This window comes from Trachurus japonicus, chromosome 24 (genome assembly GCF_045865225.1).
Source record: "Trachurus japonicus isolate A0001 chromosome 24, Traja_1.0".
Classification (NCBI taxonomy): domain Eukaryota; kingdom Metazoa; phylum Chordata; class Actinopteri; order Carangiformes; family Carangidae; genus Trachurus; species Trachurus japonicus.
Window position 1 is genome coordinate 19,333,720 of NC_140930.1, and position 24,926 is coordinate 19,358,645.

At 39.6% G+C, this 24,926-nt stretch overlaps 3 long non-coding RNA genes across 5 annotated transcripts in view; all 3 read left to right on the plus strand.

Moving 5' to 3' along the window:
• Nucleotides 1–5,384, plus strand: part of LOC146961880 (uncharacterized) — a 34,648-nt gene extending 29,264 nt beyond the window's left edge. Inside the window, exon 3 of the long non-coding RNA XR_015035222.1 lies at nucleotides 2,877–5,384. This is a non-coding gene — a long non-coding RNA (uncharacterized LOC146961880). The remainder of the gene's footprint in view (nucleotides 1–2,876) is intronic.
• Nucleotides 1–14,242, plus strand: part of LOC146961879 (uncharacterized) — a 78,201-nt gene extending 63,959 nt beyond the window's left edge. Inside the window, exons 4-5 of the long non-coding RNA XR_015035220.1 lie at nucleotides 8,685–13,353; nucleotides 13,456–14,242. This is a non-coding gene — a long non-coding RNA (uncharacterized LOC146961879). The remainder of the gene's footprint in view (nucleotides 1–8,684; nucleotides 13,354–13,455) is intronic.
• Nucleotides 14,243–15,954: 1,712 nt separating this feature from the next.
• Nucleotides 15,955–23,590, plus strand: LOC146961881 (uncharacterized). Of its 3 annotated transcripts, none has more exons than XR_015035225.1 (4): nucleotides 15,955–15,977; nucleotides 17,339–17,424; nucleotides 19,337–19,454; nucleotides 20,330–20,703. It is a non-coding gene; the product is annotated as an uncharacterized LOC146961881 (long non-coding RNA). The 3 variants fall into 3 exon arrangements; XR_015035224.1 differs by lacking the exon at nucleotides 15,955–15,977 and adding an exon at nucleotides 20,719–23,590 and having other exon boundaries at nucleotides 17,288–17,424; nucleotides 20,330–20,541; XR_015035223.1 differs by lacking the exon at nucleotides 15,955–15,977 and having other exon boundaries at nucleotides 17,288–17,424.
• Nucleotides 23,591–24,926: the final 1,336 nt, after the last annotated feature.

The following is a 24,926-nucleotide window of genomic DNA, read 5'->3' on the forward strand; positions in this document are numbered from 1 at the left end:
ATAGCTTCAGGTAAGAGGAGGAAATACATGTTAATAGGGACACAGCCTTTCCTTCCTCATGTACACCAAATATGTATTCAACTGAAATATATTTTACACTGCCAGTATCAGTTTACCGTCTTTGACTTAAGGACTTTGATTCATAATTGTAGGAAGTCAAGGTGAAAAAAAGTTTATTAAACAGGCTAAATCAAATTTTAAAGGTAACCAGTGTCATTGTTGGCCAATAGTAAAGTCAGAGGGTTGGAGCCATGCGTCCATGGGTTTGGTAAACGGTGAACTTGCTTTTAATAATTTTTTATCAATCATCGTATGCAATTATACAGAGCGACCAAGAGAAATCTAAGCACTAGAGAGGAAAGCTACATTTTATATTCATCACAATTTTTATTTGTATGATCCAGTTTCTGTTAACAGTTAAAGAAACTGTAAGAAATAGTGTTAATTTGAAATACTCGGACTTCGGACATGTCGGACTTCTGTCCTTGTCCCAGTTTACATGCAACAGAGATAATCGAATAACTGTCATGGTGTCTGCCTCCTCAGGTGACGATATGCATCGTTTCAGCGGGTTACTACAGCCTGCTGTCCTGTCAACCAGTAAAAAACGGAATATATATCATTACTTAATAAGATTAATAAATTCTCAACTACAGTCCCCGACTAGACGTGCCCATGTGGGCCGGGTACACTTTTTTAAATATATATAAAACACATCCTCTCACCGGTCGCACTATATGTGAAAAGCACTGAATTGGTGCTGATGCTGGGTTTTTTTTTTCTTTACTTGGCCGGGTTCAGGCAGCTTCTCTGCTCCACTTTGTGCCGTCTCTACTGTTGTGGTGCATGCGCACTTGCATTGTCCAGTTTCAGTCAGATATACATGTTGAAGAAAATCGATTTCCATTAGAGAACTCCGATATTAGTCGGACTAACGCATTACATGCACTTCAGTTGTCCAGTTTCGGATTAAGGTAGTTTTTTCAAGTGTCTGACAACAATAGTACAGCCAGAATATTTGCATTTAAAAATTTAAGAATTCATGTTTATGATTTGATTTTGTGTTGTGGCCTGTTGCGCCACCTACAGCTCTCTCCCAATCACACAGTCAGTGGCATTTCGGCCTCTGCCGAGCTACCAGTTAAGCTACCACTGAGCTGCAGCTGGGAGATAAAGCGATCTCCAATTGAGATTGCTATAAAAAAAAGATTGATTTCTGTTATCGGTCATTATGGTCATATTTCCTTGATATCTCTCTGCCTGATACACCGCCTGCGGGTGGTGAGTGGTTTGAGCTGCAGCTAAAGCTATATACAAAGTTAAAGTTGGAAAAGAGGCAGTAAATGTGGTGAAATGGAGCCGATGGTAAATAAAGTAGCCTAATGGTGAATGTGTGGAGCGGTTCATAAGATGAGTCCGGCCCGCTCAGTTCGCCTGTCTTCGGTCATCATGTGTTATGATCCGACGGTCAGAAAGTGGAGGAGAAATGTCGGACTGTGAAAACACAGAGCTGCTTGTGACGTTAAAGGTTGGGTTGATGATCCTATTCTGGAGCATTTTTTACGAAATCATCTCCACACTTCGATTGCAACCGATTAATTGAGTGCTTTTTCACAAAAATGAGAGAAGTCCTGTAAAAACAGCATCGAACCATCTTTCTTTAACATCACATAAAAATCAGTTGGATCGTGATGTGTCAATCAAGCTGCTGTCTCTCTTCCTATCTCCCTCCTATGACAAGTCTTCACATATGTCCGCGGAAAAGCTGCAACTCCAGTCTGGTGGGTGGCAGTGTAGCTCTGGCAACGCGCATTGGTTGTCTTCACCTACGTCCGCAGAAAGGTGAAGACGTGGCTTCAGAGAGAAGTCTGAGGAAAGGGGCTGGGCATTTGACTGGTGTATTTTTAAAATGTGGCCTGCTAGAGGGCGTTTTTCCTGGATCTCCAACCCTACCTTTAACTCTGTGGTAACACATTTGAGACTGACTGTGAGTGAGGAGAGCAGAGGTTAGCATGTAGCTGTCTGGCAACATGGAGTTTCAGTATGGAGTTATTTTTGTCTCATAAATACCTGTAAACACACAGAGGGTGATATACAAATGTTCCTTGGTTTGCACACGTGTTTTGCTATCCACAAATACAAATTTATAATTTGTAACTTGTATTTTGGTTTTTACAAATAAATGTGTATTTGTAAATATATTGGGTATTTGTAAATGTATAATTTTCCATTTGTAAAAACACAAAAGCCATTTGTAAAACGGAAAATTCTGTTTGTGAAGTGTGACTCTGCATTTGTGGATCACCAACCACACACACGCATCTCATTCCTGTCGAGATCGACACAGATCCACAAACACACAGCTGGTGATTCACAGGGGAAACAACACACGGCAGTGTTTTGAATTTCACTGCAGCAACCATTTTGGCCACAGTCTTACATACAGCTTCTTTAACATATAGGTACACACATTCTCCCAGCAGTTTTTTTTTGGTTTATTTTAAAAAGCTCAAACTAAGATGCACAATTTTACAGATACTCTCTGTTACTCTAAACTATGTGATATCATAGTCAAATAAATGTGATGCTAACATTTTTACACTAAGCATACGGCTCAGATATAATGCGTATCATTAATACGTTTCCCCTCTACCTACATACAGAAAAGGCCAGCCGATCAAGAAGATCACTGAGGATGGATAACGAGGACCAGAATCAGTCCTGAGTCTAAAAGTGAGCCATTTATACAAATCCTCTTTGTTACTGTGACATTATCGTCAAATGAATGGGATGCTAACATATTTACACTGAGCATAACTTAAGGCTCAGATACAGTATATGTATCACTAATATGTTTCCCCTCTACCTACATACAGAAAAGGCCAGCAGATCAAGAAGATCCCTGAGGATGGATAACGAGGACAGTCAACAGGAAGAAAATCAAGATTGGATCCCAACGCCAGAGCTGCAGGAAGAGGACACACAACTTCTCGCCACTGGTACCAGAATCAGTCCCGAGTCTAAAAGTGAGCCATTTTCCTTCCAGAAAAACACCTTTGAGAAAGGATTAGCTCTGCCCAGAGTGGAAGTCCGTCTGTTTGATTTCCGACTGAGCAAAAGAAATTCATCGGATCTAAAACATAAACAGAAAAAAAGATCTCTTTCAACAACAAGAGAATGTGGCACTAAACGGCACAGACCAGAAGATGCTGAACAGGAAGAAGCAAATGCACTGTCTCATCCCTCCAATGTGTGTACCAGTCAACCAGTGGAGGATGATTTCAACTACATGTGTCCTTTAGACTCAGATGAAGCCACAGATTCAGAAAATGATGACAACAAAGATGACTTAAAAAAGCTAACAACTTCTGACATCCACAGTGACCCAGAGTCAAGTTGTGTAGGTACACATGAAACTTTCATCACCACCACTGATGTTTCCTCCTGTGTTCCAACATTAACAACTCAGTTAGATCAAAGAGGACTGTGTGTGGGCGAAGAGAACGCAGAGGTTCCAATGCCATGTTTGTATGTGCCATACAAATATGACATGGAGGAAGAGGAAATGGAAACAGAGAGCAATATGTGGAAGTTGCGTGCAAACCGTGTACAACAAATCATTTTCTCACAAGGCAAAAGGTACGGCACATTCCAAAAATCAAAAAAAATTGGTCTAGAATACAATGTTGGATTTGGCCCAAAGCAAAACTTGAGTGTTAACTCTCTGACTACTCATGTTCTGCTCGAAATTGCTAAATTTGCCTTGGCAATGAATTCATCTGAGGAAGATTTCATCATGGAGATTCTGAAGTACAACTTTGACTTTGGCCATTGGAGTGAAGACCAGAGGAAAAGTTTTGCATCTGAACTCATGAACAGAGTGAGAAAGCTGAAAAATTGTGAAGATGCAGTCAAACTTTCGAAAGAGGCTTTTGAACTTCCTGATTTTGTCTCATCAGTTAACATAGCCAACCAAAGCATTGGCAGTGTTAAACTTGAATTCAGCTGTACGTCTAGTGCAACAGAGTGTGATGTTGTTCCCACATGTTCTTCCGATCCACATGATGAAACTAAAGAACACAGAGTGGACCTTTATCCCTTCTGCAAGGACATTGATCTGAAGCTCAATGTAATCTCCAGTCAAGAACATAAAAAACTTGACATCAATAAATTGACCAATGGAGCAATGACTGAAGTGACAAACTTTGCAGAAAAATTGTGTGGAACATTTGATCAGATTTGTCAGGATATCCTCAGACACAACTTTGATCTGGACTCTCAAAATGAAGACGCTGACCTTTCTGAATCTATCCTCACACGCATTCCTATTATAGTGGAGCACCAAAATCTCTCAAATATAGGAGGTTTCAAGAAATTAAAAAACACACCGCAACATTTGTCAACACTAGTGATGGACTACATGGAGTGCCCAAATTTAGATACATGTAGTACTGCGTCTTCCCAGGCTCCAATCATTGACCAAAGTGTAGGGAGTTCCACTGAAAGTAATCATCAAAATGAGCTCAAATTATTGATGTGGAAATTGCGGAGTAATCAAATAAAACAGATCCTCTCAGTTCCTCATATAGAGCCTTGTCCACTTTACTCTTATTCGAGATGCAAGAAAGCAGGCATGGATTTCAATGTGGGATCTGGAATAAAACAAAATTTTGATCCATCCAAGTTTCTGACCAATGGCATTATGGTTGAAATGAACACTCTTGCTGCAGCACTGGGGTCATCCCAAAAAGAATTCATCACAGAGATATTGGAGTACAATTTCCATCTGAAGTTCAACAATGAGTTTTGTCGCAGTGTCTTTGCAAAGGAAACTGAAACGCGCTGCTTTGCTTATACAAAGACTCTCAAAACTGGAAATTTGAAAAAGCCTTTTGAGCTCCCTGACTCTAGAGTCATTGATGAATCTGCTTATCCATGGGTCAGATATTGCCCCAAATGTTATCAAGACAGAAATTCTAAGCTTTGTCAGGATGAATCTGACCTTGACCACGTTCATCATCCTCGTCCACATTACTCGACTGATACTGTTTCTGCAGAAGCAAACCGCTTGGCACAAAAGCCTGAAAAGGATCTGTCTGCTGCTTACCAAGCAGCTGAAGAAACAATAATGGACAGTTATCCTCTCTGCAAGAAAATAGGTCTAAGTCTGTGTGTGGACAGAGACAAACCAAAAGTCAAACTGGACACTTGTACATTGACACGGGGGGTTATGAAGGAAATCGTTAGTTTTGCCAAAAGATTGAGTGGAACAATAAACAAACTAACTGATGATGTTCTTGAACATAACTTTAACTTTGGCACTTTGCAGAGCCAACGTTTCTGTCCTTCAGAGGAGTTCAATCTATCGGCTTTACGACAATACAGTGAAGGGCGCACATGGTTCAATGATATTTTTGTCATTTTTCCACGGCCACACAAAGACTCTACAGATGTCGTTAAACAGAAAGTAATATCTACTGCAGAGCAAAACGAAAAGAAGGAAACAACCAAAAAAAGAATTCTGACATTACAAAAACAGAAGGAAGAAGCCATGTTGACTAAATATACAGCAGATGTAAAAGCATCATTACCAAGCTGTTTGGGTAATCGGCAACCTTTCCTCACCCCCCCAGATGGTTCCTCCAGTTTACATATTGCAGACTCAAATGTGAACCCATCATTTGAACTTCAGCCTAATGAAACAGGACTGTTTGGAACTGAAGAGAAGACAGAGAATCGACAAAACGTGTCATACAAATTTGACATGGAGGAAGAAGAAATGGAAACAGAAAGCAACATGTGGAAGTTGCGTGCAAACCGTGTACAACAAATCCTTTTCTCACTTGATGAGTCTTCATTCAGTTACTCAAAAACCTTTGGTCTAGAATACAATGTTGGATTTGGCCCAAAGCAAAACTTCAATGTTTACTCTTCAACAAATGCCATGCTGATTGAAATGGCCAAATTTGCCTTGACAATGAATTCATCCCAGGAAGAGTTCATCATGGAGATTCTTGAGTACAACTTTGACTTTGGACATTGGAGCATAGACCAGAGGAAAAGTTTTGCATCTGAACTCATGAACAGAGTGAGAAAGCTAAAAAATTGTGAAGATCCAGTTCCAGGCTGGAAGATCCAGGCTTTTGAACTTCCTGATTTTGTTTCGACAGTCAACATGGCCAATCAGAGCATGAGCAGTGTTAAACCTGAATTCAGCTGTATGTCTAGTGCAACAGTGAGTGATGTTCCTCCCGCGTGTTCTTCTGATCCACATGATGAAACTAAAGAACACAGAGTGGACCTCTATCCCTTCTGCAAGGACATTGGTCTGAAGCTCAATGTAATCTCCAGTCAAGAAAATAAAAAACTTGACATCAACAAACTGACCAATGGAGCAATGACTGAAGTGACAAACTTTGCAGAAAAGCTGTGTGGAACATTTGATCAGATTTGTCTGGATATCCTCAGACACAACTTTGATCTTGGTCAACCAAACGAAGATTCTGACCTTGCCAGAACTATTCTCGCACAAATTCCTGTTATAATGGAACACAAACGTCTAAGAACTCTAATATTAACTTATAAAACCAAATACACAATTAAGGATATCTCCGATAAGGCAATGGATTGTCAGATGACATCGAATTTGGAATCACATAGTATATTAAATCTAACAGGTTCCAAAGAAATAAAGAACTCACCTGAAGATCAGCTGATGATGAAAGAAGATTGCCAGAACAACTCAACTTTAGACAGTACTGGCTTTTCCCAGGCTCCAATCAAATCCCAAACTGGAGGGAGTTCTACTCAAATTGATTTTTCAACTGGCTCCATCCAGGCCCCAGTCAGTACCCCAAATGTAGGGAGTTCTGCTGACACTGAAATAGATGAGACAAATGTATTGCTATGGACACTGCGGCAAACTCAAATTCAGCAAATCCTCACAGTTCCTCATGTAGAACATTGTCCACTTTATTTTTATCCGAGATGCAAGAAATTAGGCATTGATTTCAATGTGGGATCTGGAATAAAACAAAATTTAGATCCATCTAAATTTCTGACCAATGGGATCATGCTTGAAATCGGCACAATTGCTGCAGCACTGGGATCAGCCCAAAAAGAGTTCATCACAGAAATACTTGAGTACAATTTTGATCTGAATTTGAACAATGAGGTCAGTCGCAGTGTCTTTGCTCAGAACATTGTGATCGGAAAAGGTGTTTTGTTAAGATCTAAAAGAAGGGACCTCGAGAACCAACCTGTTCAGTTCCCTCACAGAAGCTGTGTAGATCAGTCTCCTTATCCAAAAAATAAATATTGCCCCAAATGTTATCAAGACAGAAATTCTAAACTTGTTCAGGATCCATCTGATTCTGTCAATGAACTTCGTCATCATCCACATTCCATGACTGGCACAGTCTTTTCTGAAGGAAACAGCTCAGCACAGAAGTCTACAAAGGATCTGTCTCTTGCTTTCCAGGCAGCAGAAGAAAAGATAATGAACAGTAACCCACACTGCAAGAAAATAGGTCTAAGCCTGTGTGTGAACAAAGACAAACCAAGACAGAAACTTCACCCACATTTATTGACATGGGGTGTTATGAGGGAAATAGCTTTTTTTGCCAAACGACTGTGTGGAACAAGACGTAAAGTATTAAATGATGTTCTTGAACACAACTTCAACTTTGGCATTTTTCAGCGCCAAAATCTTAACCATGCATTGCAGTTCCATAAAGCGGTGACCCTACGATACAATAAAGGGCCCACATGGTTCAATGATATTTTTGACATTTTTTCATGGCCATATGGAGTCTCTACAGATGTCGTTAAACAGTCAGATACAACGTCAGAAAAAAAGAAGCAATCAAGTAAAACACAAAAGCAGGTGCTGCATACAGAGAAAAAAGAAAGATCTGAAAAAGATCTGCTGGTGATGATGAAAGATTGTCAGAACAACCCAAATTTAGATGCATGTAGTACTGACTTTTCCCAGGCTCCAATCAAATCCCAAACTGTAGGGAGTTCCACTCAAATTGATTTTTCATGGCCGCACAGAGACTCTACAGATGTTGTTCAACAGTCAGAAATATGTACTGCAGAGCAAAATGAAAAGAAAGGAACAACCCAAACACAAAAGCTGGCACTACTTACAAAGGAAGGAAGGAAGGAAGAGGCTGCCACGTGGACTTGTCTTCATAGAGCTCTAATAAGAAAGTCACTTAAACTAACTGATTCAGAAAGATTTCCATACTGCTCAAAGATAGGCCTGGACCTGGATGTGACATCAAAATCAGGAACAAAGGAGAAACTTGACTTAACGCTATTGACCACAGCCGTAGTGGCAGAGATTAATAAATTTATGTTAACTAAAACAAGTCACTATTACCCAGGCAGTCTGTATGACATCCTTGACTATAACTTTGATATAAGCTCACAGAATTACAGACGTTGGGAATTTTCTATTGCTGCTGCATCTAAAGTGAAAATTCTAGCCAAAACCTACCGGAATAATTTGCACAAAGCAAATGAGGTCTTCAAGCTACCATTTGTGTTTGAACAGAAAGCGACAAATGGATCAGTACAAAAGAGGCAGAATCAGAAAAATGCCAAATTATATGTGGAAGGAGCAAAAAAGAAAAAAAATGGAAAGGGCAAATCTGCTCAGAAACTTAAACCTCATTCAGATGCCAGACATGCCTGTTTTGTTGATGTGCAGACTAATATGGAAGTTGAAGACAAGGCATACGACTCAGTGCAAGAGAGACAAAATAAGAAAACTGGTAAATCTCATCAGAAAAAAACTGTTGTTCAGCAGTTGAGATCCCGTTCACCTGTCAGCCATGACGATGTTCTCGATGTCAACACGTGGATGAGGCTGTGGATGAACCATCCTGGGCCAATAATGCAAGTGACCGGGAGTCCAGGGAGACATGTTTGTGACGGTCCTCTCCAAGAAATCATACAGATCAAAGAGGAAGATGATTCACATTATGGTGTTGTTAAACCAGAACCAGTCACATCACCAGAAGCAGAGATGACTGCTCAGCAACTGAAATGCTTTTCAGACGTCGGTAATGCCTGTCTTGTTGATGTGCAGACTAATACGGAAGTTTGGTTTCATCAGGAGGACATCAAGCCCCAAATATACCCTGAGACAATAAAACAGCAGACAGGGAGTCCAGTGATGATGAGTGGAGTTTGTGATGGTCCTCTCCAAGAAATAAATCAGCCTGATCTTAAACTTAAACAGGAAAAAAGATATCTTTCAACAACAGGAGAATGTGGCACTAAACGACATGGACCAGAAGAGTCTGAACAGGAAGAGACAACTCCACTGTCTCATCCCTCCAATGTGTGTACCAGTCAAACAGCGGAGGATGATTTCAACTACACTTGTCCTTTAGACTCGGATGAAACCACAGATTCAGAAAATGATGACAACAGAGATGACTTAAACTCTAACCCTACATGTAGTACTGGCTTTTCCCAGGCTCCAATCAAAACACAAAATATTAGGAGTTCCACTGACATTGAACAAGACAATGAGCTAGATTTATTGCTATGGACATTGCGGCAAACTCAAATTCAGCAAATCCTCACAGTTCCTCATGGAGAACATTGTCCATTTTATTCTTATTCCAGATGCAAGAAATTAGGCATTGATTTCAATGTAGGATCTGGAGTAAAACAAAATTTGGATCCATCCATATTTCTGACCAATGGGATCATGGTTGAAATCAACACTCTTGCCACAGCGCTGCATTCAGCCCACAAAGAGTTCATCACAGAGATACTTGAGAACAATTTTCATCTGAGTTTGAACAATGAGGTCTGTCGCAGTGTCTTTGCTCAGCGTGTTTTGGACAAAGTCAGAGCAATTGGTCATAATGAGAAAACAAGAATCCTGAAAATGCCCTTTGAGCTCCCTGACACAAGTTCTATAGATCAATCCACTTACGCAAAAGGTAAATATTGCCCCAAATGTTATCAAGACAGAAATTCTAAACTTGTTCAGGATCCATCTGATCCTTTGAATGAATTTCGTCATCATTCACATTCCATGACTGACACAGTCTTTGCTGAAGGAAACTGCTCAACACAGAAGTCTACAAAGGATCTGTCCACTGCTTTTCAGGCAGCAGAAGAAAGGATAATGAACAAGTACCCATTCTGCAAGAAAATAGGTCTAAGCCTGTGTGTGAACAAAGACAAACCAAAAAGTAAACTTGACCTGCATGTATTGACACGGGGGGTTGTGTGGGAAGTGTTTAACTTTGCCAAAAAATTGTGTGGAAAAAAATCAAAATATCAGCTCATGAAGGATGTTCTTGAACACAACTTTAACATTGACATTCAGCGACAAGATTTGTACAAAGTGTACAAAGTGGCACTTATTCACAAAGACCCAGCATGTTTCAATGACATTTTTGTTATTGAGCCACATCCTTACAAAAGTCATAAAGATGTGACAAAATGGAAAGAGAACACTTCCATTCAGAAAAATGATAGGAAGGAAATGACCAAAAAAAGAAAGTTGGCACTGTTAACAAAGGAGGAAGAAGCTACAATGTTGAAAGAATATACAGGAGCTGTAAAAGCAAAGAAATGTAAGCGGAGTAGTGGAGACTACTATCACATTTCCAAAGGGATAGTTCTGGGCCTAGACATAGAAAATCCAACAAGTACTGACACCCACAGTGAGTCAGAACCAAGTTGTTTAGGTAATCAGTCTTTCCTCCCCACCACTGATGGTTCGTCCACTTTACCAACTGTAAAGTTTAATGTGGACCCATCATTTGTAACTCAGTCCAATGAAAGAGAGCTGTTTGGAACTGAAGAGAAGACAGAGATTCAGGAAAATGTTTTATACAAATTTGACATGGAGGAAGAAGAAATGGAAACAGAGAGCAACATGTGGAAGTTACGTACAAACCGTGTACAACAAATCCTTTTCTCACTTGACGAGTACTGCACATACACTAGAACAAGAAGATTACAAATATCAAGAAGATTAGGCCTAGAATATAATATTGGATTTGACCCAAAGCAAAACTTGAGTGCTGACTTGTTGAATAAGTCAACACTGTTTAAAATTGCAAAATTTGCCTTGGCAATGAATTCATCCCAGGAAGATTTCATCATGGAGATTTTGGAGTACAACTATGACTTTGGCCAGTGGAGTGAACACCAGAGAAAAAGTTTTGCATCTGAGCTCATGAACAGAGTGAGAAGGCTCAAAAATTGTGAGGATGCAGTCAAGCTTTCAAAAGAGGCTTTTGAACTTCCTGATTTTGTGTCATCAGTCAACATGGCCAATCAAAGCATGGGCAGTGTCAACCCTGAATTCAGCTGTACGTCAAGTGCAACAGAGTGTGATGTTGCTCCCACATGTTCTTCTGATCCACATGATGAAACTAAAGAACACAGAGTGGACCTCTATCCCTTCTGCAAGGACATTGGTCTCAAGCTCAATGTAATCTCCAGTCAAGAAATCAAAAAACTTGACATCAACAAATTGACCAATGGAGCCATGACTGAAGTGACAAACTTTGCAGAAAAGTTGTGTGGAACATTTGATCAGATTTGTCTGGATATCCTCAGACACAACTTTGATCTTGATCAACCAAACGGAGATTTTGACCTTGCTAAAATGATTCTCGCACAAATTCCTGTTTTACTGGAACACACCCATCTAGCAGCTTTTCTAAAAAGAACGGTAATGGTAGATGTCTCAGCCATGGCAATGAGTTGTTGGAAAAATCCAGATTTAGATGCACAAAATCGCTTAAATCTAACAGGCTCCAAGGAAATAAATCACACTAAAGATCTGCCGGCGATGAAGAAAGTCTGCCAGAACAACTCAAATATAGATACGTGTAGTACTGACTTTTCCCAGGCTCCAATGACTTCACCAAATGTAGGGTGTTCCACTGACATTGAACAAGACAATGAGGCAAATGTATTGCTATGGACATTGCGGGAAACTCAGATTCAGCAAATCCTCTCAGTTCCTCATGTCGAACATTGTCCATTTTATTCTTATTCCAGATGCAAGAAGTTAGGTATTGATTTCAATGTGGCATCTGGAGTAAAACAAAATTTTGATTCATCCAAATTTCTGACCAATGGGATAATGCTTGAAATCAGTACTCTTGCTGAGGCACTTAAATCATCCCACAAGGAGTTCATCATGGAAATACTCGAGTACAATTTCCATCTAGATTTGAAAAACGAGATCTGCCACAGTGTTTTTGCTCACCATATGTTTGACAAAGCCAAAATAGTTGCTCAAAGCCCCAAAATAAGAAGTTACCTGAACATGCCTTTTGAACTCCCTGACACAAGATCTATGGATCAATCTACTCATCCAAAAGGTCCATATTGCCCCAAATGTTATCAAGACAGAAATTCAAAACTTGTTCAGGATCCATCTGATCCTGTGAATGAACTTCGTCACCATCCACATTCCATGACTGACACAGTCTTTTCTGAAGGAAACAGCTCAGCACACAAGTCTACAAAGGATCTGTCCACTGCTTTCCAGGCAGAAGAAGAAAAGATAATGAACAGTTACCCACACTGCAAGAAAATAGGTCTAAGCCTGTGTGTGCTCAAAGACAAACCAAAAAGTAAACTTGACCTGCATGTATTGACACGGGGGGTTATGAGGGAAGTGTTTCACTTTGCCAAAAATTTGTGTGGAAAAAAATCAAAACATCAGCTCATGAGGGATGTTCTTGAACACAACTTTAACATTGACATTCAGGGTCCAGAAATGAATCCTTTGGCACTGTTGCGGAATATGGCACTTCTTCACAATGGCCCAACATGGTTCAATGACATTGTTCTTATTCAGACATGTTCTAAGAGAGTTCCTAGAAATAAAAGGAGGAAAGATTACTCTGCCGTGCAGAAATATGAAAGGAAGGAAACACTCGAAAAAAGAAAGCTGGCACTGCTAACAAAGAAGAAAGAAGCCGCAATGTTGACTGATCTGAGTGGTGCTGTCAAAGTAAGGACATGCAAGCTGATCACTGCAGACAAGTTTCCACTCTGCTCAAAGATAGGTCTGGACCTTGACATGACACCAAAATCAGAAAAAAAGGAGAAACTTGATTTAAAGCTATTGACCACAGCTGTAGCAATGGAGATAGATAAATTTTTGATAAGGAAAACAAGTCCCTATTACCCAGGCAGTCTGTATGACATCCTTGACTATAACTTTGATATAAGCTCACAGAATTACAGACGTTGGGAATTTTCTATTGCTGCTGCATCTGAAGTCAAAGTCGTAGCCAAAACCTACCAGAGGAATTTGCACATAGCAAATGAGGTCTTCAAACTACCATTTGTGTTTGAACAGAAAGCGTCAAATGGATCAATACAAAAGAGAAAAAATCAGAAAAATTCCAAAGTATGTGTGGAAGAAGCAGAAAAGACAAAAAATAAAGAGAGCAAAGCTGCTCAGGAACAGAAACACTGTTCAGATGCCAGACATGCCGGTTTTGTTGATGTGCAGACTAATATGGAAGTTGAAGACAAGGCATACGACTCAGTGCAAGAGAGACAAAATAAGAAAACTGGTAAATCTCATCAGAAAAAAACTGCTGTTCAGCAGTTGAGATCCCGTTCACCTGTCAGCCATGACGATGTTCTCGATGTCAACACGTGGATGAGGCTGTGGATGAACCATCCTGGGCCAATAATGCAAGTGACCGGGAGTCCAGGGAGACATGTTTGTGACGGTCCTCTCCAAGAAGTCATACAGATCAAAGAGGAAGATGATTCACATTATGGTGTTGTTAAACCAGAACCAGTCACATCACCAGAAGCAGAGATGACTGCTCAGCAACTGAAATGCTGTTCAGACGTCGGTAATGCCTGTCTTGTTGATGTGCAGACTAATACGGAAGTTTGGTTACATGAGGAGGACATCAAGTCCGACACGTACCCTGAGACAATAAAACAGCAGACAGAGAGTCCAGTGAGTGGAGTTTGTGATGGTTCTCTCCAAGACGTACAGATCAAAGAGGATGAAGATGAATCATATCATGTTGCTGTTAAACCTGAACCAGTCACTGTGGAAATAAGTGAACCTGTTGGATCCCTTGGTTGTAGTTTGTTAGCCATGTGTCCACCATCTGAAAGCAACATAAAAACAGAATCAGAAACTGAGGAGGCCCAGTATCTGGCCGGACCACAAGTATCTGAAGGAGATGGTGTTCTAGCTGTATGTCCAAACACTGAGAGCAGTGTGAAAATCCCAGGTGAATCTGTAGGATCCCAAGTATTCTGCATTATAACGACACAACAAGACAATGACAGTATTTACGTTAAAATGGAGTGAGAAAATGTGCCAGTTGTGTCCAACCTTTATGATGTTGTCTGTGTTGAAAAACAAAAAGTAAACATCAAATGGAGATGATATCATTATGATCTAACTAATGATTTACACGTGAGATTTTCTTTTTTCTTTTTTACAATACAAAACAATAGTGGTGTTAGCTGTATTTTTCTGACAACTGTTCTGTCAGAGAATGTATCGTATCACAATTCAATACTACAAAAATGAAAAAGTTCTGTGTTGTATATTTTATATTTTTCTGATATAGTTTAAACAATATTTTTAATACACTGCACAAGGTACTATGAAAATGAAAGTGTCTTGTTTCTTGATAGACTACTATTGTATTCTTTTAATACATAAAGCATTTCATTGTATCAACCTTTTTCTGTGTCCTAAGCTTTATTACCTTGAATAAACATTTACATTTTCAGTATCATTGATTCAAGCTCTGAGCTCTGATTATACAAAGGTAGAAATGTGATATTTAGCTCAAAAGATGAGGGGAAACTGATGTTGATAATGATCCATTGCTGTAATTTTGAAATCAGTTTCATCTTTAGCACAAAGACTAACTCTAAAAGTGCGTTCACACTGACGTTTTACAACATCGTGGAAGAGTGTTTGAAAAAGAACAGGGACCAAGGAAACTTTTCTCTGGTATTTGTTTAAAAGACTTTATGTAGGTGGCTAGCTCATTAAGCACTAAACATGTTTTAATTGGCCCAGCTAAGCAGCACCATTAAAATTTGTCATGCGGGAGTTGCTGGTAAGATATGAACAGTGTTGCTTATGGTTGGACAGGGGATGTCAACATGTATTTCTAACTGAACATTTATTTTAGGAAAACAGAACATAGGCTATTAGGTCTGGGACAATATGTTCAATAACAACGTAAAGCAAGATCAGGTACAGACCATGGTGCTGAGAAAAAGCAACTGCAGAAGTTAAAAGCCTGTATTACTACAGTGATCACAGTCTCTCTCTTCATTGTCTTTTGCCTTTGAATGGCAAATAGTGAAAGTTATTTTCTCCATTGACAGAATGATTGATTATACTAATGAGCAGGGGGGTACTGGTGGAATTCATATAAGCCCCATTGTATTCCCAATCAAAATAAATGTATGAATGTATGCATGCATATGTGTAGCCTATATGTTGCTCATGCGATTTTCTCCACCATCACACCATGATTTCTGAGGTTTGCCTGACAAATCAACACAACCACTGGAACGCCATCTGCCAAACTCTAAAGAGTAAAACGTGAATAAAGTACCCACGTCATTTGGAGATCTAATTTTGTTCCTGTCTTCAACTGTGTCATTGCCAAATGACTTTTTGAGTACCTGTAAATTAATTTCCATCACTTAAGTTAGGTTATCAGTTATTGTATCATTAAATTGCAATGGCAGAAAGAATAGGGGACCTCAAGAATAGATCCTTCATAGTTCACAGACATAGAGAATAATTATTCTGAATTATAAGGTAAACACTGATGCCTCCAAATCAAGTGATACTAATCTTTTGATCGCCATAGGTAAAGATATAATCAAAAGAGCATAAACAATGTATCCATACTTTTTTTATTTTTTTTTAAATAACACTGAGCAGAGCTCCGGGTTGTAGTGCAGAGGTTTCAGTCGTGGGTTGACGATAGGACTTCGCTTTGAAACCACGCGTGGTGCCAACAAGGGTAGTGATGGCCAGATGAAGCCTCAAGAAGCATTCCATCAAATTGGTTCACTCAAGGGCAAAGCTTCTTGGGGCTTCAGTGGCTCTACTATGCCATCTACTGGCCAAAAATAATTAAACAGGAAAAAATATTACAATGATAAAGTGGTCTGTAGTGTAGCTATATATATTTGAACTTTTTACTGGGTAAGACGTTTTTTTTTCCTGTGTTGCATATTTTATATTTTTCTGATTTAGTTTCAAAAATATCTTTACTACTATTGCATTTTTTTATACTACATACAGCATTTAAATGTATCAACTTTTTTTCTGTGACTTCAGCTTCATTGAATAAACATTTATATATTTATATTTTCAGTATCATTAAGGGGGTTAATATCTTGAGCTCTGTTTACACAATGGTATATAATATGATATTTAGCTCCAAAAATGAGGGGAAACAGAACATGTTAGGTCCGGGACAATATGTTCAATAACAAAAGTAAATCAATATCAGGTACAGACCATAGTACTACAGTAGTTACAGTAACAGTCTGTATGACTACAATGATCACAGTTCTCTCTCTTCATTGTCTTTTTCCTTTGAATGGCAAATAGTGGAAGTTATTTCCCCTACAGATTCTTTGTCAGTTCTTGAAATAATTTCATTGCCAACATGTTATATGGAGTTCTTTAGTCGAATAGTGAATAGGGGAGGTCAAGTTAAATGTATGTGGGTACCACTACCAGCGCATGCAGGGGTGAGGAAGAAAGAGAGGACAGATGAGTTAGCAAAGAGGGCGTTAAGGAAAGGAAGAATAGAAATAGAAGCGAGTATCAGTAAGGCTGATGTTAACTTAAGCGTGTCATCTGGAGGAAAACCAGTGGCCAGAGGTGGGAGAGAGAGGGCAAAGGGAGGCATTTTATTTATTTCACATACAGCATGGGGCACAGGAGAGAGGAAGTGGTGAAAATGAGATTTAAGGTTGAGTTGTAGGGCATATGGCCACAGAGAGGGGTGATGAGGAGTAGTAGTAGTAATGATGAGGGAGTTAGGACGTCCAAGAATTTAATTTAAAGGGAGTAGCCTAATGGAAAATGTGTGAGAGCACAACTCAGGGCAGTAGTGAAGTTCTTAAGTTAAGGGCTTTTTTTATAAGGTAGGTTGTAGCTATACTATGGTTATTGTGTGTTGTGGTCTGAGAACAGAAGGGGGAGCTATTGCACCGAGTGCTGGATGCCAACTTCCGGAAAACAAAAAGAAGAAGAAGCTCTGCCGTCTTGTATGCTTCCTGTTTAAACTCCCGTGTTTATCGTTCAGAGGTTTCCGTCGTTGGTTGATCACAGGACTTTGTTTTGAAACCACGCGTGGTGCCAAAAAGGAAAACCAAACTACTGTGCATTGTTTGGTAAGTCTACCTCCGTCTGACTCGTCCATTTTTTCTCTATCATGGCGGAGAATGAACCTCTCTAACGTAACGTAAGTCGACCTGAAGTCGACAAGCAGCGACACCGCGATGGGTGGAGATAATGGGCTGGCCCTGGCTCTACGATTTATACAACTACTGGTCTTGTTTAAGTGATAAAGTGGCATGTTTCCGTGATTTATTTCAATTAAAGAAGTAAGCTGCCCGTAACACCATTGTTACAGCGCATAAAGAGCTCATAACGTCGCTGAACCGGGGTCAGCAGCAGCCGGCTCCCTGGCTCTCATGCCTGCGCTCGAGAGAAGACGTTGTGATAGGACTGGGACTCTCCGGGGATGGAAGTTAGGTTACTGTTTTGAGGAAACGAGCAGTGAGACATAACACGATATTTAGATATAAAGATAAGAGTGGAAACTGTGATGTTGATCATGATCAATTTCAATCATTTTGAAAACAAGTTTTTATAGCGATTATCATGGAAGAGTAGCCTACTCTAAGTTACCCAGAATGCAGAAGATAAGCAGCATTAATATGCACAAAAGTGTTACTGGTTGGGCAAAGATGTCCACACAGTATAGTAAACTGAATATTTATTTGACAAAAAGAGATCAGATTAGGTCTTGGACAATAAATTCAATAACAAAAGTCAGCAAAGCAAAGCCAGATTAGGTATACCATTGTGCTGAGAGCACAGTAGTTAAAAATCTGTGACTAGCCTACAATGATCACAATCTTCACTCTACTGATCTCACTGAAATTTTGTCTTTTAGTGGCAAACAATAACAATGATTTTCTCCACTGACAAAACAATTGATTGTGCTAGTGAATGAGATAGTAACAGTGAAATTCAGGAAAGGCCCATTGCATTCACAATCAAAACAAGATCTATCAATATTACATATTGAATATTGTAATTATGTCCAAATATACAGCTTTTAGTGGCCATATTTGAATTATTCACTTGAAAAGTAGTTATACCATAACAAGAATGACTTGTCCATGTCTATTTTTTCCTGTCACACCATGATTTTAGAGGTTTGTCTGACAATTAACAATCCACTGGAACATCATGCCAAACCTTTCATAATTAAATGTGAATGTGCAGGAGTGAGCGAGACATGAGAATAAAAAATAGTACTCCAACTTTCTTACATCTTTTCGGTGACGTCAACGAAGACGTCATGAGGTCAGTGAAATCATGTGAGGGAGAAATTTTGAGGAAAAGTGAACACTACACTCCCCATTAGCCAAGTTGAGTTATATTGAGTGTTGTATCATTAGCAAATTTTCTGTCTTAATAATACTATCATTTGGATTTGTAACAAATGTTTATGCTGTTACGCCCGGCTCTGAGGCCGCAACAACACAAAGGGCAAGGCAGCACGATGGATCAAAATACAATGTACTTTATTGCGTTGACAGCAAAGGAAATGTGCGATGGGGTGTGGGAGTGAGCGTCAGTGGTGTGTGCAGGTGTTTGGGTGATGTAGTATGTGTGGTGCATGTTGTCAGGTGCAGAACATAACAAAAGAGGTGCAGCAGGTTGGAGGTCTCTGGGATGAGTAAGAGAGCGAGGCAGCCCACGGCAGAGGTTTATATCAGCCAGCCAATCAGGGAACCATACACAGGCGCTTCCAGCCGGTCCACAATCAGCAGCCTGTAAACACACCCACACAGCAGACACACCCACGCAGACACACACAGACAGGACACAGCCATAGGCTGGGGCCGTAACAATGCATCCACCTCCAGTCATTTATCTTTACATTCCAACAACATTACAGAGAATTGTGAATATTATTTTTCGTATTGAGAGCACTATGTGTATGTGTATACTGTCTGTGTGCTTTGTTTTTTGTTTTTTTGTAAAATATCAAAATTGTGTTTCATTCAGGGCTTCGTTGAACCAGCACAATCCCATCACTGATTGGATGGATATCTAGGATGCCAGTACGAAATGTGGCCCAGAGATGTTGGAGCAAGTCACAGCTGAGCTGATCATGTTTTCCAAGGTGAGTTGCAAATTGAACACAGTATATTTACCAATCCACTCCAAATCTTACTCCCAGTTTCCACTGGATCTGTCTCTGCTCCATTCCGACTTTCAGCCACGTAGACTTTGGTGCGTGTCCGGTCCGTCTCCAGTTCTATCATAGCTCCAGCGTTCGAGTATTTGCTTCATGTGTCGTAATGTTACATAATTATACGTGATTATTTCATAGCGTGGCGAATGTGCAGGTCACAACTTCTCCGCAAGAGCTGTTTGTAGTTGTTGGGTTGTGTATTTGATGAGTTTTGAGGGACAGGAGACCTGTACTGTTCACCTCTATTGTGTTCATTGAGCAGCTTGCGTCTCTGCCCCGCGGATCTCAAAACAGCATGCACCAATAATTAAAAGTAATGAACCCACCCCTATGACTATAGGGATTATGGCTTTAGACGAATTTGCCAAAATGTTGAACTAGCCCATTAAAGATATTGATTCATAATCGTAAAGTCTATTAAACAGGCTAAATCAACTTTTAAAATGCAACGAAATTTGCAGTGCTGTCTATTTCAGTGTTAGTGTTGGTTAATGAGTCTGATGGCCCATTATTTTCCGATTTTTTCACAATTTTTATTTTTATGATTCAGTTTCAGTTCTTGAAATTCTAAGCGTGAGCTTTTTATACCTTTTCACAATAAACACATATGGGTGCACACATTCTCCCATCAATTTTGTTGTAACATTTTAAATAGCTCAAACTTTGCAAGTGGTGTAGACATCCTTCATGTCCCATCTTGGGCATACACAATAGTTATGAATAAGATAATAATGATTATCTTATTAATCATAATGATATAATGATTAATTACATATGTTTTTTTTGTTGTTGCTGTTTTTTAGTATTCCAAAAGACGAGCAGATCAAGAAGACCACTGAAGATGGACAACGAGGACAGTCAACAGGAAGAAAATGAAGTTTGGTTCCCAACACCACAGCTGCAGGAAGAGGACAAGCAACTTCTCACCACTGGTACCAAAATCAGTTCTGAGTTTAAAAGTGAGCCATTTTCCTTTCAGAAAAATACCTTTGAGAAAGGATTAGCTCTGCCCAGAGTGGAAGTCCGTCTGTTTGATTTCCGACTGAGCAAAATAAATCAGTCTGATCTTAAACTTAAACAGGAAAAAATATCTCTTTCAACAACAAGAGAATGTGGCACTAAACGACACGGACCAGAAGATACTGAACAGGAAGAGACAAATGCACTGTGTCATCATTCCAATACAGCGGAGGATGATTTCTACTACACGTGTCCTTTAGACTCTGATGAAGCCACAGATTCAGAAAATGATGACAACAGAGATGACTTAAACTCTAACCCTACATGTAGTACTGGCTTTTCCCAGGCTCCAATCAAAACAAAAAATATTAGGAGTTCCACTGACATTGAACAAGACAAGGAGCTAGATTTATTGCTACGGACATTGCGGCAAACTCAAATCCAGCAAATCCTCACAGTTCCTCATGGAGAACATTGTCCACTTTATTCTTATTCCAGATGCAAGAAATTAGGCATTGATTTCAATGTAGGATCTGGCGTAAAACAAAATTTGGATCCATCCAAATTTCTGACCAATGGGATCATGCTTGAAATCAACACTCTTGCCACAGCACTGCATTCAGCTCAACAAGAGTTCATCACAGAGATACTTGAGTACAATTTTCATCTGAATTTCAACAATGAGGTCTGCCGCAGTGTCTTTGCTCAGCGTGTTTTCGACAAAATCAGAGCAAGTGTCAAAACAAAAAAGGACAGACTCCTGAAAATGCCTTTTGAGCTCCCTGACACAAGCTCTATAGATCAATCTACTTATCTAAAAGGTAAATATTGCCCCAAATGTCAAGACAGAAATTCTACTCTTTTTCACAATGTATCTGACCCTGTGAATGAACTTGGTCATGATCCACATCCCATGACTGACACAGTCTTGGCTGAAGCAAACTGCTCAACACAGAAGTCTACAAAGGATCTGTCCACTGCTTTTCAGGCAGCAGAAGAAAAGATAATGAACAAGTACCCATTCTGCAAGAAAATAGGTCTAAGCCTGTGTGTGAACAAAGACAAACCAAAAAGTAAACTTGATCCGCATGTATTGACACGGGGGGTTGTGAAGGAAGTGTTTCACTTTGCCATACAATTGTGTGGAACAAAATATCAGCTCATGAAGGATGTTCTTGAACACAACTTTAACATTGACATTCAGTGCCAAGATTTGTACAAAGTGGCACCTCTAATCAAAGGCCCAACATGTTTCGATGACATTTTTGTTATTGAGCCACATCCTTACAAAAGTCATAAAGATGTGACAAAATGGAAAGAGAACACTTCCATTCAGAAAAATGATAGGAAGGAAATGACCAAAAAAAGAAAGTTGGCACTGTTAACAAAGGAGGAAGAAGCTACAATGTTGAAAGAATATACAGGAGCTGTAAAAGCAAAGAAATGTAAGCGGAGTAGTGGAGACTACTATCACATTTCCAAAGGGATAGTTCTGGGCCTAGACATAGAAACTGATGGTTCGTCCACTTTACCAAGTGTAAAGTTCAATGTGGACCCATCATTTGTAACTCAGTCCAATGAAAGAGAGCTGTTTGGAACTGAAGAGGAGACAGAGATTCAGGAAAATGTTTTATACAAATATGACATGGAGGAAGAAGAAATGGAAACAGAGAGCAACATGTGGAAGTTACGTACAAACCGTGTACAACAAATCTTTTTCTCACTTGACAAGGAGTACTGCGCATTGAAAAAATCAAAAACATTAGGCCTAGAATATAATGTTGGATTCGGCCCAAAGCAGAACTTAAGTGTTGACTCTTTGAATACGTCAACACTGTATGAAATTGCTAAATTTGCTTTGGCAATAAATTCATCCCAGGAAGAGTTCATCATGGAGATTTTGGAGTACAACTATGACTTAGACAACTGGAGTGAACACCAGAAGAAAAGTTTTGCATCTGAACTCATGAACAGAGTGAAATGGCTCAAAAATTGTGAAGATGCAGTCAAGCTTTCAAAAGAGGTTTTTGAACTTCCTGATTTTGTGTCATCAGTCAACATGGCCAATCAAAGCATGGGCAGTGTCAACCCTGAATTCAGCTGTATGTCTAGTGCAACAGAGAGTGATGTTGCTCCCACATGTTCTTCTGATCCACATGATGAAACTAAAGAACACAGAGTGGACCTCTATCCCTTCTGCAAGGACATTGGTCTGAAGCTCAATGTAATCTCCAGTCAAGAAATTAAAAAACTTGACATCAATAAATTGACCGATGGAGCAATGACTGAAGTGACAAACTTTGCAGAAAAGTTGTGTGGAACATTTGATCAGATTTGTCTGGATATCCTCAGACACAACTTTGATCTTGATCAACCAAACGGAGATTCTGACCTTGCCAGAACTATTCTCGCACAAATTCCTGTTATACTGGAACAAAAATGTCTAGCAGCTTTTATGTCAGTCTCCAGGAAAAAGTACACAACAATAGATTTCTCAGCCATGGCGGTAATGGGTTGTCTGAAAAATCAAAATTTAGATGAACACAATCACAAAAATCTGACGGGCTCCGAGGAGATAAAGCACACAGTTGAAGATCTGCCGACGATAAAGAAAGACTGCCAGAACAACTCAAATTTAGATACATGTAGTACTGACTTTTCCCAGGCTCCAACCAAAACCCAAACTGTAGGGCCTTCAACTCACATTGAACAAGACAATGTGCCAGATTTATTGCTATGGACATTGCGTGAAACTCAAATTCAGCAAATCCTCTCATTTCCTCATGTCGAACATTGTCCATTTTATTCTTATTCCAGATGCAAAAAGTTAGGTATTGATTTCAATGTGGCATCTGGGATAAAACAAAATTTAGATCCATCAAAATTTCTGACCAATGGGATCATGCTTGAAATCAGCACTCTTGGTGCAGCACTGGAATTGGCCCACAAAGAGTTCATCACAGAGATACTTGAGTACAATTTTCATCTAAATTTCAACAATGAGGTCTGCCGCAGTGTCTTTGCTCAACGTGTTTTCGACAAAGTCAGAGCAATTGGTCATAATGAGAAACTAAGAATCCTGAAAATGCCCTTTGAGCTCCCTGACACAAGTTCTATAGATCAGTCCACTTACGCAAAAGGTAAATATTGCCCCAAATGTTACCAAGACAGAAATTCAAAACATGTTCAGGATCCATCTGATCATCATCCACATTCCATGACTGACACAGTCTTTTCTGAAGGAAACAGCTCAGCACACAAGTCTACAAAGGATCTGTCCACTGCTTTCCAGGCAGAAGAAGAAAAGATCATGAACAGTTACCCACTCTGCAAGAACTTAGGTCTAAGCCTGTGTGTGGACAGAGACAAACCAAAACGTAAACTTGCCCTGCATGTATTGACACGGGCAGTTATAAAGGAAGTGGCTCACTTTGCTAAAAAATTGTGTGGACTAAAAAAACAGTTCACAATAGATGTTCTTCTACACAACTTTAACATTTACATTCAGAGCCAAGATGTGAATCCTGTAGAAGTGTTGCAGAGAGTAGCACTTCTTCACAACGGTCCAACCTGGTTCAATGACATTTTTGTTATACAGCCACGTCCTAACAAAGGCCGTAGAGATGTGAGAAAACGGAAAGACGACTCTGCCACGCAGCACAATGAAAGGAAGGAAACAATCAAAAAAAGAAAGCTGGCACTGCTCACAAAGAAGGAAGAAGCCGCCATGTTGACTGATCATAGTCGTGCTGACCAAGTATGGACACCTAAACTGACTAGTGCAGAAATGTTTCCACTCTGCTCAAAGATAGGTCTGGACCTAGATGTGACATCAAAATCAGTAACAAAGGAGAAACTTGACTTAAAGTTATTGACCAGAGCTGTAGTGGCTGAGATACATAAATTCCTTGTAATGAAACGAGGACACTATTACCCGGAAACTCTGTATGACATCCTTGACTATAACTTTGATATAAGCTCACAGAATTACAGACGTTGGGTATTTTCTATTGCTGCTGCATCTAAAGTCAAACTCGTAGCCAAAACCTACCAGAGGAATTTGCACCGAACAAATGAGGTCTTCAAACTACCATTTGTGTTTGAGAAAGCGTCAAACGAATCAACCAAATTACGTAAGAAAGAAAAAGGCAGAGCTGCTCCAAAACGGAAACGCCATTCAAATCGCAGTTGTCCCTGGCTTGATGATGATTCTGATCTTGATGATGATTCTGATCTTGATGATGATTCTGATCTTGATGATGATTCTGATCATGATGATGGTCATGATTTTGATCATGGTGATGATTATGATCATGATGATGGTTATGATTTTGATCATGGTGATGATTATGGTCATGATGATGGTTATGATTTTGATCATGGTGGTGATTATGGTCATGATGATGGTTATTATTTTGATCATGGTGATGATTATGGTCA